We start from the raw sequence: 18474 nt of genomic DNA, 5'->3' as shown, positions 1-18474 counted from the left end.
GACACTAGTACAGAGCAAAAATCCGCTTACAACACTATTTTGATATTTTGTATGTTTTTCTTTTATTTGACATTTAATCTAGAGCACTATTTCTGATAAAACTAGGAAACAAAACAAGGCAAGAGGCATGAAAAGCATCATCAAAATGTCAAATTGCAGTGCAAAAAACACAATAAGCAAAAAGGAAAATCTCCTTGGATTCTGGATTCGATCATAAAGTGATGTGTGTTACTCTTCAAATGTGAATGCTGAAAGAAGAAATGTCAAATCTAATTGCAATTAGACAATATTTCCACAAAGCAAAATATATCAAAGTGGTATTATTTAACTAATTGCACTAGGCATTTTTTATAATTTGCTGTACTCTTTCTAACATTTCACAGCACTGCATTTTCCATTACTCGTATTTTCCGCATTATCAACCTAGCAGCAAGGCCAAATTAATTATTTAGCAAGGCTACAGCGAATTCTTGTGGGGCTCCAAGTCCGGCCCCCAGAAATAGTTCCAGTGACGTCACCGGCAGCCCTTGCACGACGCACGTTTTTTCTTTTTTTTTTTTCTGCCCCAATTCTGCGGTCAGCAAGCATTTCATGTCAAGCCTTGTTACCGGCTATATTCATGACTTCATTTGGCAGGTGAGGAGAGTGAGATGGGACTCTGTGGGCTCTCCTTACTCAAAGTTAATGCTTGAGTGGCTGCTAATGATGAACTTTTGGTGAAGATGATGGCCAGCGCTGGGGTTTTCACGAAGCGCGCCGGAGAGAGGAGATGGGAGACAAGCGGGCGAAGCTACGTGTGATGGAGAAAGGTCGGCGTGTACGTCTGAGCTCGGAGAGACGGGTCGGAACAGGCAGCTACGCAGAAATGAAGATGGACTGATAGCTGGAGAGGGAGAACGTAATGAGATCTAAATCAAATCAGGTCACTTCTGGATAATGCCAGCACAATCTCACAGCAGCTCCAAATATAAACCACTGTATGAATTCTAAGACAATAGACAAGAAAGGCCATCAACATGATAAATGGTTTTCTCAATATTCAAAGTCTATCGGCCAGAACTAGCAGATTTAACAAGAACTGTGGGGTTTTTTTTCAGAAGAAAATGCATTGCCCTAAAGCTGAACACAATGGATTATGCTCGTCATTAAATTAAATTAACTCTAAACCTGTTTTTGTACTTTACACATTACAATCGATAAGCTGTACTGCTTTCATTACATGCGCCTCAGGTATCAATCCACAAACCTTTGAATATGTTCACCTTGGCCCTGATTTTAGAAAATACTGCAAAAACAAAGTGGAAAAAGAGTTGATATAAAGGCTGAAAAAAAAAACATCTGAACAGAAAACAGTACAGACTTGTAGTTATTTCCATTTCACACAGAAATGAGTCTTTCCTCCAAGTCAGAGGTCTGCTCTTTACATTAGTGATTAACCGTAGAACTCTCAATAAAGAATTATCAAAGCATATAATTGACAATTACAAATTGTATTTATTGCATGGTCCTAATTTGTATACTTTATATATTATTTTCCAAACGTGCTGGTGTTGTGACAAGTTTACTTTGCAGATAGTTGCTCATTCACAGCACACACACATGCACCAGTTTGTTTTTGTACACTTTGTGTTCAATGTGCCTACATATCCATTGGGAAGATATTTTTGGACCCAATCATAACTCTTACATAGCTTGTGCAATTTACTAAAGATATAACTCTAAATAGGTCTCTCATATATATATATGTGTGTGTGTGTGGCTGCAGTGCATGTCCCGCGGGCTCACAGCATCCTCATTGTTTGCATATGAATAGTAAATAGACATACAGTCTTTTATTTACAGCTAGTCCTTTATTCCTATAGCAGCAACCTTGTTAGCAACAGTACGTAAACATATGAAGTTAAGACTCTGTGTGACTCAGCGTTAAAGCCTTAAAATGATCCATCATTAATTAATTCAAAGAAGGTAATAAACACTATTTCGACACAGAAAGTCAGTTATTTTAAATTACTTTTTTTTGGAGATTTTAGTTTCTCACAAACTACACACATACATAAACAGACATTAGCGGTGTGCTAATATATATATATATATATATATATATATATATATATATATATATATTATATATATATATATATATATATATATATATATATATATTGGATTTTGTTGCTTGTTTAGAGAAAGGCAACATATTTTCATGCAACATATTCACTGCTTTGCTTACTAAAAAGTGTGTTTAGGTGGTGGTTTAACAAAAATGACTTTGTTTCTTTCCAAATAGTGATAGTGTAGAATATAATGTGCAATGTATCGATTGCCACATATATTATAGCAAAACTGTGACATTATCATGTACATACACTGGGGTACCTGTTGTTTTTTCAATTGGTACATTCTGTGTTTTCCGCCAGAGTATATTGTAAAGGCAGGAGTTTGTGGCACAAATGAGGCTACTGTCAACCCAGAAGTGAGGGCAGAAAGCAGCGCTCCGATTGGCTGTGCTGGGGTGGTCCTCCCCAGTTTCACTTCACCATCTGTAAAAACCTATTCTAACAGTGTGCATAATGCATGTGGATATATAAACGATGTGCCAAAGGGTTTATGAGGGCTAGAAACTATTGAGAGCTACTGTACCTACTTCCTCCTTCCGTGGTGTGAAAAACAGCTACCCCAGCTTTGACTTTGTACATGCTACTTCCAGAAAAATATAATCACTTCTATTACTCTTATTGCCTTTCCTATAGCCTTGCACTCATTTCCTAAGTTCTATTTTAAAATACACCAAATACTTCTACTGTTTCTAAACTAGAATACAGAATACAGTAACTTTCTGACTGCAAGGATACTTTGCCAGATACTGTATAATATAGAGAAAGTACAGAGAAGGTGTTTTCATTTTTGTGTACAGTATTTTCCGGACTATAAGTCGCATCAGCCAAAAAATGCATAATATAGAAAGAAAAAAACATAAATAAGTTGCCCTGGAGTATGAAATGCTGTTGCAAGTGTGAAAATATCAAATAATATCAAGTATATAAGTTTAAATATAAGTATAAGTTGCACCCCGGCCAAAACTATGAAAAAAGGTGAGACTTATACTCCGGAAAATACGGTATTTGTTTTTTCCCCCCAGAGACGCACTGTACAAATTGCCATTCATGCAAATTAAGCGTTCAGTTAATCCCACCATGCTTTTTACATCAAAAGCTATAAACATGTTCAACCAGAGTCGTTTAAAGATAGATGCTCACTTATACAGATTTATTTTTTATTTTTTTTGCGGAGGAGCGGTGGAGGAGCGGTGTTGCGGGCCCGAGCAGCGTTGTTGATGGTCTCGCTGCTGCTCTTTCCCAGCGTCTTTTGTTCGATGCAGCCAAGTGAAACAGACGTGCCAAGTACTTTGAATCGGCCCAATCGCCAAGTGAGACAAACTGACAGCTGCTCCCTCTGCCCAAAGCCTGACATCCTTTCACTCACAGCCTGTCTGCCTCATCCCTAACAAGATGCCCCGATGAATTTGATGCGTCTCACAAACACCGATTTTCACCAGCAAAAACCCTGCATGCATATTAATTAGGAAGTGTTTTTCAGAAATGAGGCAGTGCATTTGCAAGCCCCATTTTTTGCCAAAACATCTGCTCAAATATTGTGCGTGATAGAATTCATATAGATAAAGTTGACCCATTGAGAAGCTGCGTATCAGGGTCATGTTAGTGGAATAGTTTGTGGAATTGTAGGTCGTCATGGTTTATGTAACATGCAAATATAGCGCATTGGATTCTGTATTGTGTACATTTGGTAAGCAATTTAAATTGTCTGTTTCTTGCTGTTTGGACCAAAAATGTATTTATTTATTTTTCTGTGTTTGAGATTCGGACCTGGTTGGTGGCATTAAACTATGGGTGAAATGTAGAGGACTAATTTCAACTGTAAAATAAAAAAACTAAACACTATGATCTTGATGACCTTATTTTGCCATAACAATAGTAAAAAAAAATACACTTTCCATGTGGCCAGACTGATTTAAGTCCTTAAAGATAGAATTTCTCTCAGATATTTCATAAACCAAAGTAAGTAAACAAATATTAATCTTATAACAATTGTAGAAATATTTAACACGATGGAACATTTGCTATATTTATATTTTTGTTTGATATATATATTTATATTTTGTATTTTGGTCAGTGAATAACAGCTAATGTTATCCCAGGCTCAGATGTAATTCTACTGCAGTTCACTTTTTATTTCCAGTAATTCAGATAAATCATTCCTTGATAATATGTGCCTTTGACTTGGTACATATACGTTTTCTCCCGCACTGTTAATTGTAATAATCATTGCTCGGATCTTCCCTGTTTGCAGAGGAGAAAGGCGGGCAGAAAAAACCATCATTTTATTGTTTGTGTAATCAAAACAACACAATATGTTTCCTGTTATTTAGTTTAATCAGCTCACAGCTCAGTGTGAGGTCGATGTCACTGTGTGGATGCTGGATAAAAGAGGAGCGGTTTAGAGGCTTTGTTGTACCATAATGCACTGTGGAGATGTGTCAGGAGAGTGCATGTTGCAGATAGACAAAAACACTAATGGGCTTCAGACAGGAGTATAAAGAGCAGGATGTGTGCTGATGTGGGAGAACTTGAGCTGATCATTGCACTGTTATGTACAACAAAAGAAAAGGAAACGCTGTTGAAAAATATACATAAAACAAGTAGGCTTGAATGCTCAGTACAGTGAGTATTCAAATAAGATTCGTCGTTAGCCTTATTTAACAAAAAGTATTGTATGGTTACTATGACATTTTTTTTTTACCAACATCGACCTTTGTCAGCTCAATTTTTACTTTTCTTGACTATATGAAAATATGATAATGATGGGCTGCATGCGTTAAAACCTAAATAAATAAAATAATGATCTTTATTTTAAGATCTTTGTTTTAGTGTATTTATTTACATATAACCACATGAGGGACTACGCCGACTTATTTACCTACATTATATCCTTTTTTTGTTTTTGTCTGATACGCCACCATAAAATCTAATTCACTGTGCCAAAGAATGAAATAAATTAACCGCAATCCAACTTTTTCCATAGAGAAAACACAAAGTTGACCAAAGTACTTAACTCACAAGAGTACAAATAACAGAAAACGTAAAAACTAAAGTAAAAAAAAAAAAAAAAACAGCCGCCAGTGTGTGTTTTCTTATTTTTAGTGCCAGGTTAAAGTTTCCCTCTTCTATAGCTTACCAGCCTTTTTTTTTTTTTTTTTTTTTTTTTATCTTATAGTAAATTTAAATATTTTTTCTTCAATGAATGTCCTTTTTGTGAGTGTGACTATAGAGACTGAGGTCCACACTACACCACTGTGACACTACACGACCAAATACCATATCAATAATACACAAAAACAATGTTAAAATCTATATTAACTATACAGCACGATGTATTAATGCTTTATTTAGGCTGTAGCGTTCCCTGACTATTTTATGGCCGTAGGCTTTATTGACAGGACAGTGCAGAGTGAAATGGGGGAGTCGGGAATCGAACTCACATGACTGCAGAAAAAAAAGTTGCAGTGATTCTAACTTACTCTGGATGATCTAAAATGGACTTTAAAGAAGCTGGATGTGTTTCCCGTGTCATTTGGATATTTTACGAGGCAGACTTGGAGGAGGAGTTGGGGTGAATTGTGTGAGTGTTTGTTTATTGGTTCAGCTCTGGTTTTAAGCTCAAAAGTAGTGCACGTGCCCTTTCTATATTATCAATCTGGTGTTCAGAGGCAGGAATACTAAGCATATGTCTCGCTGTTGTCACTGTTTGTGCATTGTTCTTTCTGAAAAGACGAAAACAGAAAGTTTGAGCTCAGACGCAGCTGTTCAGTGTTTCCTCTCCGCTCCTTGTCATTGGCCGCTGGGCTCAGTGTGTGGAAGTGTCAGTAAACATGACACTGCACCGGAGCATGAACAAAAAATCATCCTTAAAATTCAACTTTAGTTTAGTTGCTGTCCACACTTTTCAATCCAGTCGTTCAGTTGTAACACTATGAGACAACTAGAGGTGACTGAGCGTGACTAAGCACAACTTAATATATGAAAATCTGGCTAAAAGTCAGCTTTTACCTCCGCTTTACTCTGTCCTCAGCTTTACTCTGACATGTCTGCTCAGCTGATTTAAACTGATGTTGGCGCGGTCTTCCTACTTGGAGCAGTAGGACGACAGAGCCATCTGCTGTCCGACATCTTTTGAACTGTATCCCAGATGTGAAAAAGTTGGTTCATCCCCATTTACCAGCTGGTGGGCGCTCATCCAGATCTCGATGGCCTTCCTGATCCAACAACGGTCATTTTTCCTATTGTGCCACATTGGCCCAGTCCATGAGATGGTTCTCCGCTTGCAGCTTAATGACTTAAGCTGTTGTTGTTCTGCTTGTGGCTTTATGGCTTGTGTGCATGATTTGGTGGTTTCTATTCCATTCGATGTTCCTATTTTGCATGTTGAATGCTCTTTCTGTTTCTCCTATGTATGTTTTGTTGCATAACAAAGAGGATTTCATATAGAACCATTCTGTCCTTGGGATGTCACACAACTGTCGCACCAACTTCTTTGATCTCTGAAGAAATCCAAAAGATTATTCAAACATGAAGACCTAATGAACTTGTTTCTGTGTTAAAGATGTTTACACAGTTGACCCACTGTCCCACAACCTTAATACATTTAGTTAGCTATTAATTTATTTATTTCAAACCTGCATATGGCATAGTTTACAACATATATTTCCAAAAAAAGATACACTGCTTGAAAGGTGTGGTGGAAGCTTTCGCTTTTTAGAAATCCTACCCACCACACAAATCCACATACATATTATATAGTGTTGAAAAGTTAGACCTGTATTTTTCACTGTTCAGTTTTCAAAAGTTTGAGAGACTTCAACCCAGAGCAAACAAAATAAAAACAAGTAATTTAAAGTTGGGAAGAGTTCAATATTTGGCATAGCCCCGGTAGCACAAACCACTGTTGTGTTTAGAATCAAATCTAAAATCCTCCTCCTGGCTTACAAAGCCATAAATGACATGGCCCCATCCTACCTCAAAGACAGAGCTATAGCACCATTTCATCCAAACAGAGCTCTTCGCTCTCAAAATGCTGGCCTTCTGGTGGTCCCAAGAGTCTCTAAAAGCACAGTAGGAGGTAGAGTGTTTAGCTTCCAAGCTCCTGTGTTATGGAATCAGCTCCTGTCCATGTTAAAGAGGCCGACACAGTCTCTTCATTTAAGACCAGGCTTAAAACGTTCCTCTTTGAAATCACTTATGGTCAGGACAGTTAGGATAATAAAAACCTTCAGTTTCCCTGCTACGCTGCCCTAGGAGCAACTATGCTGGGGGAAGTATGGCAGCTTGAGCACTATCCTCTGCTTCTACTACTTTTACTATGCTTTTATTTGGTTTATGACACTCTCATTAACCAAGCATTTTACATGCTTTTTTTAGGTTTAAAAGATTCGTCCCATGAAGTAAAATACTGTTATATAAACTCAACAAAAATAGAATTTGGCTGCCCCTACATGCTTTACACACACATTTATTTTATTCCTTTTTACCTGACTGGCACACACTTTCTCCTGTCTAAATAAGAATACTCATAATGGATTTAGTGAAGATATACAATGCAAAAGTTCATACAGCAATATGAAAAATTGCCCTTTGTGCCGGTCTATTATGCGACATCTTCATTATTATTTGACCTAATCAATTGACCCCCTGTCATACATTGCAGATTGTCATACTGATGGCAGATATTCCTCAAAGTCTGGAAGAAGTATTGCACAGTGCAAAAGGAACCGCACTCTCCTTATTTCAATTAAACTGCAATGCTTTGCCCTCTCTTCTTCTGTGTATGCAAGGTAAACGTTTCTCAGAACTATTTCTACCCTAATCAGTTTGTACTTTCTTTGAACTGCCATTATGTGAAAGATAGAAAGAGCATGTAGCTGAGAGCATGTGTTTTTAGCAGCATTTAAAGACTGTGCTATCCATGACATTTTTGAGAAAAATGTGTTAGCGCTGAGGACATATGATGTTGGACAAGGGGTATCAATAAAATCAATCTTCAGCCTGCGAGCCTGGGCAGAAAATTGCTGCTAACTACCCACCGCAGATGAAGGATGGAGGCTCTGTAATACTCCTATCATAACCTGGGTGTCACTGGAGGTCATTGTGAGCATTCGTCACTCGGCCTGACCCCGAGATCAGGCTGGGGTGGTGAACCACAGCACCCCTGCACCACAGACTAATATGAGGTTTAGGGTTGTAAATCAAAAAATGCATTTAAATTTAAATCTGTTCCGGTATATTGTATTACTGACTATATGGCTTTGAGTTCTCTCACAGTCATGTGGAGCTTTGGACTGGTGCAGTTAGACAGGTATCGTAGATAGAAGATAGACAGATGAATGTGCCTTAAATACAATGTGATGTTGAAAAATGTGAAAAATATAGAGAATAGCCAATGTCTGGAATCACAATAAGCAGAAAACTCATTTTGCCAGCTTGAGTTTGAGGCGCAATGTGTAACTTTTCTTGCTGGAGTCTGTTTCTTCTTTCAGGTCCATTTGGTGAAGGTAAACTAAGATTTTGCCAGAGCTGAAATACATTCCAACCTATACGGCTCACTGAATCACACCCCAAAACATATTTATACCACCAAGGAGTGTCTGGCCCCAAAGCACAACGGCTGATGAATTTGAGAAACTGACTATGACAGGTTGGACTGCTCATTTGACTAAATAACCATCATTTGTAATTATTCTATGTATTAGAGAGGGAGGTGACTGTGGTGCACTTGTTGGTGTAAGAAAGGCCAGGATAATGCCCACTGTAATCACAGGGGCAAACATTTTAGACATAAATGATGTTTTTCCTTAGCCTGTGTTTGTGCTGCACAAGAAGAAAAGAGCATGGACAGCAATGCTTTGAAATCAGCTATGTCAAATGAAACATTGTGAAAGTACACATCATACAGCACATCCCCAGTCCTTGCACTGATCTGAAGTATGTAAAGAGCAAAGAAAGAGTGATGAACACAGATGAATATCACTAAAATAATAAAACTCAAAAGCTTCCTTCACATCATTTCATCCTGTAATGATTTCCTCTGCCCTGTTCAGCGTATATAGTATACGCTGAACACAGTCCACAGTCAAAATAATTAATGATAATACTAATTATACTTTATACCACACTGCTAATTAAATATGTAAAAAAGGTGTTAGTTTTTAATCTATTAAAGTGCTACTTTGGGTGAGAGCAAATTATCACAATAATATTGCAGTACTTATCGTACCCAAATATAGCAAATTAGGCTGTGTCAGTGACAACAGCATCTAAGATGCCCCAGCTCACAACCCTGACCAGTAGACCTGGAGGCCCCTGGGGACAATGCTGAGACAGTTAACCATTTGCTAAATTCATGAGAACAATGTTAAATCTGCTTCTGTATTTCGTTGATGCCCATTGAGGCAACTGCTGTTGTGATAGTGGTTGTTACAAAAACATTTAGAATTTAAATTGATAAATTGTGTTGTTGAGGTCACAATTTAGTGACCTAATTTTTTTTACTTATACTTATATATATATATATATATAAATATATATATATATATATATATATATATATATATATATATATAATATATATATATATATATAATTTGGACAAATATATTTGTCCAAATTAATGTAAACACATCACTCATTCTAGTGATCATTCATGTGTGTGCACAAGATCTGGTCCCAACCCATAGTAGTAATACAAATTTAGAAGCAAAGCAAGGTACAATAAATTCAAATTCTTCAGTACCTCAGAAGTTCAATATAAATGTCAGCATTGTGAAAAGTCACCTACACTACTAATTTGAACGCCTGTTTGCTGTTGAAACATGGAAGGACACTGCAGTGACCTTTGATTGATGCATAATGCTCTGCCATGAGTTGTGCTGAAGGTTAGCCTGAAAAGACACTGATAGTACGGACAGGCTTACGTGCAATGCCAAATAAACCATTCATTTAAATGTGTAATCTTATAAAACGATAACACAAAACACATTTTTTGCGCCACAGTTTTGGAAGAGTAGATTATTTAATTTGGAAGAAAGACACAAAACATCTTTTACCGAATAGTGGCTAATAGTTGAACCTAATTAGCCCATTCCTCTATGTGTATTAATTACCCAACATTACAAAAAGTGCTAATTAATACAGGGAATAGTAAAGAATTAGCCACAAGGAGCAAAGACATGGATACATACTCAAAGGAAAGGCAATTAATTCAGCAGTTATGTTCATTAGTAAAATCAATACAAAGCCTTCTCATTTTAACGAATATGAGTGCTGAATAGAATAAAATAAAGGAAAAAGTGTTGTGTAAACAAAATTATGTCAAAATCAAAAGTAACTTGCTTTGACACAAAGCAAGCTAATCTTCCAGTTGAATGAGTGGGATATAAAGGCTGAATAAATTAAGAGAAACAATCACATAAAAAGAGCTTTGAAGAAGGCAAAAGCAACTATTCATCCAGTCGAATCAAATGAAGACCATTTAGCTTTTTAAAGAGAGCCGGCAATCATCACTTTCAGATATGTTTTCAAAGCCAGCGCGAGTTTTCAAGAAGCCAAACAGTCACTGGCTGATTCCTCTGTGATGTTCTGATCGTAAATGCTCAGTGTGATTCAGCGTAGCAGAGTTAGAAATGATGAGGGCATAATATGGCATAGACAGACTGCAGTGTCAGCTGAGGAGAACAGTTGTTTGCACATTGATGCCAAAGCTAGTCCCGAGTTTGTTAATTATGTTCACTGACAATGGCAATAAACCCCTTTCTGATTATGTACCAAAAATATATTCAGATATATCTTTTTTTAGAATGCCTTTCATGAAATATTTTAATTTGTTTTTATTGTAAGACTGAACAATACAACAATAAAGTGTCTTAGAGTTTACAGAAGACGGTCCTTTTTGTTTAGGACATGTTCTTCCTCTATGTGTGTTTTCTGTCTAGACTGGTTTACAATATCCTCTGCAAACATGTCTGGTATGTTTATAAGATAAGATAAGATAAGATAAGATTATCCTTTATTGTCCACACATGGGGAAATTCCGGTGTTACAACGCAGTAGATACAGGGGGAAAGGACAGATAACTTATAGGAAGTTTAAAAAAAATTATAACATTTAATAACAAAACTCCTCTCATATCTTTATAGGGAATGGAGGAAAAAGAATAAATAAAATTAAAAAAGATAAAGATAAAAATAAAATAAAGTAAAAATAGCTAGCATAAGACTAAAAAATACTAATACTGATGGTAAGTAAACACCTCCATCCTTAATCACACTCCTGATCAAGATCAAGGGTCTAGACAGGTTCCCCAAGTGACACATTTTCTGTCAAGAAAAGCAACTTCAACATACCAAGAATCTGCAGAAATTAGTAAAATTAAGTATTTGAGTTTATATCCACACAATACACAATACACAATACATAATACACAATACACGATGCATGGACAATCCTAATATGAACCATAAGCTACTTCCGGTGTAAAAATGTATTCTGTTTGAAACATTTGCAGCTGCACTGATAGGAGAGTAGACAAGCATGCATTAAGTCACAAGACATCTTCTGTGAAACATTTTACATCATTGCTGGGTGAGTTAAAAAAAACAAAAAAATAGAACAGGCTGCATTAAACTAAATGAACACAGTGACATTTCTTACTGCTGTTCGGTCGTGGCTTGGGTGGTTCGCGCATATTCCGGCGCATATTGCTAAATGAGTCACGGCGGATGAGAGCATATGGCCCGCTCGGACAAACTGCGCCGTCAGCCTTGAGGAACAGTGGTTTCAACTCACAACTCCCTCACACGGCCACAGACTGTCACCGAACAAGCAGGGCCCCGCGCGTGCCGCTTACATGCATGAGCAGTACCACCAATGTTTGTACCAGAGGCAGAATTCTGTGCGCACGCATGCTGCAAGTTTGCTCTACCGTTTCAGGAAAGGAAAAAGAAAAAACAACAACCTTCCAGCTCTCAACAGGTAAATGTCTGGAGCGATTTTGCCATTTTGAAGCCAGGATGTTGTAGAGCACTGCTAAGGGGGCATAACTCTACTTATTTTTACACTTCACAAACGCCTTCATAGTGCGTCTGCGCTGTCACATGGTATGCAGCTCCTATGAACTGATCAGATAAGAAGTCTTAGAAAGCAGCAGCTCTTTTTAGGTGGATTTAAAAAAAAAGATTATCCTTAGGTCATAGTGCGCAAACTTAAATCTATCTTTGGCTATACACCATCTTCAGAAATCTTGTTTTCTTTGTACGATGTGAAGAAAATAGCACTCTTTACGGCAGGTAGCTGTTATTGTTGGGGGTAATGGCATAGAGAGCCATCCACAGGGAGTCATTACAGCCAACAATTGCTCTTTATGATCGTAAAATAAGGCCACAATGAGGCGTTTTTAACTGGACCCAATGCCACCATAGAGCAATATTGTTCTCCCATTCTGACAAAGTAATTATTTCTGCAAACGTTGTGCTAAGTGACTATTTATATTGTATTATTGAACAGACTTATGACTGGAATTCATGGGTACTTTAAAGCCATTAAGTATCGATTGAAGAAAAGGTCAGTGGAATGTTTTTAGCAATGTGTTTTGGCCTTTTGGTAGCATCAGTAGTAATAAGTATTGCTGTTGTCATGATCATCATCATCATCATTATCCATATTGAGAAAGGGGGGAAAAACAGATCTTACAAAATACAGTAATGGACAATGCAAATAGTAGTATTGTTGTAGTGAGTTAAACAATAGATATTATGTGTTCACAAGTCCAAGAGCGGAGCGAGGAAACATGCAATAATGGTTATTCAAATTACCTTTTAGTTTTTTTCATTTTTGTTCAATACGTTTAAAAAAAAATGTGTTCTAAGTGCAAAGCAAAGAAAATATAACCATTAATATCTGTGAGCAACATTAATATAACAATATAATATTAAATTCTAACATAAGACCTGCTGAACAATGGCAGAGTGGAGACTTTTACACACACTTCAATTCCTAGACCAGCATTTCTTTGTGGTTCTCACTGGGGTTTTTCTAGGTCTGTCTCTGAATCACCTCCATTTAACCCAAACTATCCCTGGTAATTGCACATAACAGGTTGCCTTACAATCTCTTGAAAAATGTCTACATTGAAACTATTTTGAACAGCAAATCATGTTTTAATTTACAAACCATTTCAAATTATGTTCAAGTAAACGTAGTGAAGTAAAATATCATATTAAAACAGAAAATATGACTCTCATTTGTGCCAATTTTGTTTAATTCAACATTTATATTTGCTAAGTCCTGCTGCCAAAATCTCCATATAAAGCTAAAATAACTCATTTGAATTCACTCCAAAGCAAAGACCGAGCACGGCTTTGAATTCAGTTGGAGCTTCCAGGTCACCATGGATGTTTTGAAGCTGACCTTATTTTGCTGCACCTGTCCAGAGCAGAAATCACAACCTCAGCACAAGTGCCGGAAACCTGTCTACTTTTCCCCCTGGACATTTTTTCTTCACTGCTATGTTTTCATTTTTGAAAACCCATTAAAGAGGCAAGGATAACTGGAATAAACGCTTTAAAACACAAACTTGCCCCTCTTTATTCTCTCTCTATATGCTGGCCTTGCAACTGAATCTAATGATGTGATTTAATTCTGGAAACATTATGTTCGGAACTGGCTGAGAACTCCAACAGAGAGAAAAAATACTGTGCAGTGTATAGCCATTCATTCTTTGTGCTTTACCAACTTAATCCGTCTCCTCAGAGAGACGGGAGACTAATCCAGACATACTACAGGGAAGACAGAAGAACATGCTTACACTAATGGTTTTCTCTTTTGTGGCATTAGACAGTGTTGGACTGATCTGTACTATTGCTAAATAAAAAATACACTAACAGACTCTTGGCTTATTTGAAAGAATTGTCTTCTCAAATAAAAATATATAATGGTTAGTTGTTTCATTTGTTGGGTTTAAAGCTGCACCACAGCCTTGTTACAATAAGGCAATAGGCATTTTGCACTGCAGCAAGTACTCTGTACTCAATCATCTTTAGTACATAAGGAACTGGGGTCAGGAACTGCCCTGTTGGGACCTCCTGTTTCAGGAACTTTGCGTAGTAAAAGATGTAACGCATTTAATTAATTCAGATCGTTTTGCAACCAAATTAACTTGCTAATTCTACCAAACTTGTTTTCTTTCCTTTTGGCTTGTTTAACAACACATTATCTACTTTGTAGTGCAAAATGATTTGCATATTTAATTTGGCCAAATTTGCTGGATGCCATATCCGGCACAACCTTCTTTATTTTTTTAGACTGGCCTGTACCTCCTGGCTGGGATAACGTGGGATATGTAATTCAAAACACTGCTTTGATTTGATATTAATATAATAATAATGAATTAATACAAAGTAATACAATGTGTTATATGCATAGTAATGCAAACTGAATTATTGTCTTTCTCCTGCCCATGACTGCCCTGAAAAACAAAATCAGATGGTCCATTTTGAACTATCTTGTATGACATACTAATGACAAACCAGCTGAAGTCAAGCCAGAGAGTGATTTCCTGTCTTTATCATAAAAGGTTTAAGACTTGTGTCATCATTTTCAAATGAATGTCCCATGTCTCACTTTAACTAACTAAAAACATTGTCATTTACATTCCTCTGTGTCCTTTAGGCAACCTGACTTAAAGGATACTTCCCACTCCACTCCCCTGTGTAACAATATTTAAATAAGCTAAACTACGCAACAAATAACAAAAGCAGCTACATATTCGTGACGTTTGTATTGTCACCTCCATTTTGAAGACGTAACAGTATGCTCTTGCCTAACTCTGTTATATGAAAACAGCGCATAAAACTGAAAATGAAAAGGGTTGACGCTTCAAGAGGAGAAAAGTTATGGGCTTTGATCCTAATCTACAGCGGCGAGTCACTGACAACACTTGAATGCAGCGACAACTTACCACAATAAAGTTTTGCGGACATTTACATCCAAGCTGCATCGTAGACAAGCCCTCAAAGCTCTCAAGAGCACGGACTTTGTGTCTGATCCTAAAATATAACACAGACTGTTGGAAATTAGGTTTGTTAAAACTTTTTTCAAGTAGGCTAACCTTTTATTAGTGTAGCCACGCATAATATGTAAACTAGCATTAGCCAGCTGCTAACTACCTGAAATAAATAGCTCAGCCCACAGCATGGCATACAGCTTTCATCCTCAAGACAAGGCAATAACAAAAAGTGTGTCTTATCCATGGATCTATTATGTTATCGGTCTAATCTCTTCTGATCCATGAAGAGCAGTTATGAACCTATATTCTCCTATTTGAAAAAATGCTCCTCAACATTCCAACTGAGACTGTTATAAGCAGCACAAGCGAGAAAATGTGTTTCTTTGCTTTTTCCCACCTCGGTTTTGCCTGTGGAGCAGCGATTCCAAGTGCTCCAGGGGTGATACATGCAAATACCATGTTCATGAACATGCGACATGCTCTTTCTTATATATTTGTGGTTCTCAAACTGTGGTATGGTATGCAGCAGGTACATATAGGGCACATGCTTCTTCTGGTGTTATGATGTTTGAGTCATACTACTGACTAATACTACTGAATAAAACTAAATCTATTCTAGAATAGTATTCAGTATTCATTATTCTGCCCTAGGTGATTATGAATATGTGTGAAACAAATTGGTGTTATTATTATTTGTTGTATTTTGGTGTTTTCATGATGTCATCAGTGTCTTGGATTCTCTCACTTTGCCATTGCCATTATAGTTGTGTCATTTTCTTTCCCTGATTGTGCCGTCAACCAAGAGATAGTTTTAGCATGAAATTGGGATGAGAGAGATTTTCAGAGTCCAGATTTGAACTTATGACGCTGCATAAGGACGCTGCTGGATCATTTTAACTTGTTTTAACCAACTCACATGTGCCTGTTGATCGGTCTATTTTTCCTGATTATCTAATCCAGACCGTAGTGAGTCAGCAGTCAAACTTTGGAGCCAAAACACCTGATTTAAACATGTAACTTGGTAATAATCAAAGTGTATGTTTTCTGTCAGTAGTAGCAAAGGTTAATTGCTAAATCGAGCGCTTCCTCTGTGTGTGTGTTACCATACTCAGGTGAATAGCAAATCCTTTTTCAGCATGTGGCGTTTGGTTTGACATATATTGTTGCTATTTAGCGGCTGGATGATTCTGAATATTAATTGAACAAAGTCAATAACGGCATTTTTCAAAATAAATGAAATTAAATGAGGGACAGAGCCTTAAGTGGTTGTGTTGCTGTGCCACTGCGGAGACCTGTGCAGTGCTTTTGCTTTCATCAATTGTAAAATTATAATGAAGTTAGTGTACTGGCCACGATGTAACAGATGAGCCTTTTTTGCCCTAACAATCACCAAATGTACCCACAATCAGCATCAGTGATAATCTATCTTCTCCTTCCCAGATCCCAAAACACTAAAACAGACGTTACTCTTTCGAAAGCCCTCTGAGTGAAACCAGAAGTTCACAGAACAAACAAAGTAAAATAACACTTTTAAAGTTCTAAAATGTCTAGACATTCAGGTGTGGATCTGCCCTTAGTTTTATGATAATTTGGGGCTTTTCCAACACATACAGAGGTTTTGCTCTATCATGTACTATTTATAGGCCGATATGCATTTCAGAAAATAGTGCAAGTTGATCATATTTCACACAAATCTATTTTAAGAAACCTAGTATTTTGCTAAACTTCTATAGATATAGTGTAATCATACAATACTCCAGGAGATTGATATCAGCGGCTATAATGTGCAGAGACCAAACGTAGGTGGTAGCCAATGCCCCCAGTACGTAGCTGATAACCCTAGCTGAACCCTTTATGTCTTGTATCTGTACCCGCAAATCCATAAACCAGTTCAGTCCCTGAATTATCGCCTCGATCTGTCTCTCCAAACTGCTCCAAATCCAGAGACTGATTTAGCATTACAACAAGCACAATTTTTGACCTGAGAAAATAAAAATGTTGTTGCTTTATATTTGGAGTCAAACGCTTTGCTGAGCTAAATTGATCTCATGAATTTTTGAATTGACAAACAATTGCCAGATGTTTCTCCATTTTACCCCTCTTTGTTGTTTTCGACGGCCAATTTTCACCACATTGCATGCAACTCGAGAGTGGAATGATCACAGAGGGTTATCTGTCTTGTGTATTTTTACCTGCCAATTCAATCCAAGCTCTAAGGGTTTTCGGTCAAGCTCATTGTAGCATCCGCCTTGCCCTGTGAAACAAACAGAAAAAGAGGTTTAGCTATACGACAAAAAGCAGAATACAAATTTACCCCGCTACGCAACCACTGTTTCAATGTCTGCTGCACACCGCTAATGAATAATGCACCGTTTTGAAAGCTACTCAACTACCCAAAACGCACTTATTTTAAACTCTTAGGACTAAAAGCTAAGAGTTACTACTAAAAAATTCTCTTTGCTGTTTCTAAACCATCATTGAGTCATCTTGTTAGCGTTGCCTTTCGACCACCTTCCCCAGGCCCACCACTTTATTGCTGATGCTGATATTTTTGAAGCCTTGGAGGATTTCTATCTAACAAGAGGAGTGTTATAAAGTCAAGAACAGCATACTCCCGTGGGATTAACTCAAGGGTACAGTGGAATACATAAGATCTGGCAAGCACATACAAAACATGCGTGTGCACTAAAGGACAGACCCTGCTGAATAAATTATAGGTCACAAAAGCAAATACAGAGGACGCTTTGCAGTCATGCTCGCCTTTTCTTTAGGGAAGTGTGCTGTTTGGCCCATACAAATTGTGTGGGCCCCTGCTTTTTATATATTTCTTCAAGATAAGGCTTGAACATTTGCCGGTCTCCATCTCATTTAGGCCAAGCACTGTTTTCACATTACTGTCGAATTACCTCCAGATGACTGCGAGCGTAATGCCAATAGAACGCGGCAGACGCATCGTTGGCCATTACATGCCCAAACAATGGCAGAGTGATATAAAGCAGAACAGAATCAAATCAAGGGCGCTTTGGAAGCATCGGCCGCAATGTTATGGCACTCTCCAGAGAATTATACTGGAAAACAAATGGATTTACAGCCCTGTGAAGCAAACTCTTTTCTTATTGAAAAATAGTTACTCATATTGATTGGAAGGTGCTAAGTGTCTTTTTTCTTAGTGTTTCAAATTGGTTCCGAGGGTCAAAAAAAGTGCAAAGGACTGTTGTAAATGTTAGTGTGAGACTGGAAACCACTTGGGAAGGATATCACATATTATTTTTAGTAAGTCTGAAGGTCTGAAGGTGCAATAGCTTTATCGTGATTACAGGAACTTAAGGGTAAGGTTATGGTCGG

General features: G+C 37.4%; 1 protein-coding gene across 2 annotated transcripts in view; it reads right to left on the bottom strand.

Moving 5' to 3' along the window:
* LOC140349154 (leucine-rich repeat-containing protein 4C-like) overlaps positions 1-18474 on the bottom strand; it is a 73992-nt gene that overhangs the window by 9128 nt on the left and 46390 nt on the right. The window contains exon 2 of one of the 2 annotated variants that reach the window (XM_072435385.1): positions 17322-17383. The exons of the other annotated variant lie outside the window; for it this stretch is intronic. The gene's annotated coding sequence lies outside the window, so the exon portion shown is untranslated. The remainder of the gene's footprint in view (positions 1-17321; positions 17384-18474) is intronic. 2 annotated transcript variants of the gene reach the window in all.

The sequence above is a fragment of the Eucyclogobius newberryi genome, unplaced genomic scaffold (genome assembly GCF_026437365.1).
Source record: "Eucyclogobius newberryi isolate DKJ021-1_F unplaced genomic scaffold, fEucNew1.0.hap1 SCAF_7, whole genome shotgun sequence".
NCBI lineage: Eukaryota > Metazoa > Chordata > Actinopteri > Gobiiformes > Gobiidae > Eucyclogobius > Eucyclogobius newberryi.
Note: the sequence above shows the minus strand (reverse complement) of the source record. Positions and strands in the feature narration are given on the sequence as shown.